General features: G+C 50.2%; 1 protein-coding gene across 1 annotated transcript in view; it reads right to left on the bottom strand.

The window, feature by feature from the left end:
- The window catches only part of Parvg (parvin, gamma), a 32,663-nt gene that overhangs the window by 11,646 nt on the left and 20,364 nt on the right, over positions 1 to 653 (bottom strand). The window lies entirely within an intron of this gene.

A 653-nucleotide genomic window follows, 5' to 3' on the forward strand; every position in this document is an offset into this window, starting at 1 on the left:
ATAGGTGGATGGATGGATGGATGGATGGATAGGTAGATGGGTAGATGGGTAGATGGATGGATGGATGGATGGATAGGTGGATGGATGGATGGATGAATGGATGGATGGATGGATAGGTAGATGGGTAGATGGATGGATGGATGGATGGATGGATAGGTGGATGGGTGGGTGGATGGATGGATAGATGAATGAATGGATGGATGGAAAGGTAGATGGGTAAATGGGTAGATGGATGGATGGATAGGTGGATGGGTGGATGGATGAATGAATGGATGGATGGATAGGTGGATGGGTGGATGGGTAGATAGATGGTTGAAGGATGGATGGATGATAGAAGGGTAAGATTGGTTCAAACACCAGTTCTCTCAGGCATTAGCCCCTTGAGCTTAGGCAGCTGCCTAACCTGGCCCCTCTGTTTCCTCATCTGTAAATCGGGATAAATAACATCATCTGTGTGATTATAAATCCCCCTCAGGAGTGGTAGCACGTGGCTAACTCCATAGATGGACAGACAGAAATAGAAGCAGGGAACAAACTGCTAAGAACTGAGTTGGAGACACAAACGGCAGAGCACAGGGAAATGAGGGGGAACAGCACCAACCCTCCCTCCCTCAGCCCCCTTCCTCCCTCGGCCCCCCTCCCTCGGGCCCCCC

Source organism: Dipodomys ordii, unplaced genomic scaffold (assembly GCF_000151885.1).
Source record: "Dipodomys ordii isolate 6190 unplaced genomic scaffold, Dord_2.0 Scaffold211, whole genome shotgun sequence".
NCBI classification, from domain to species: domain Eukaryota; kingdom Metazoa; phylum Chordata; class Mammalia; order Rodentia; family Heteromyidae; genus Dipodomys; species Dipodomys ordii.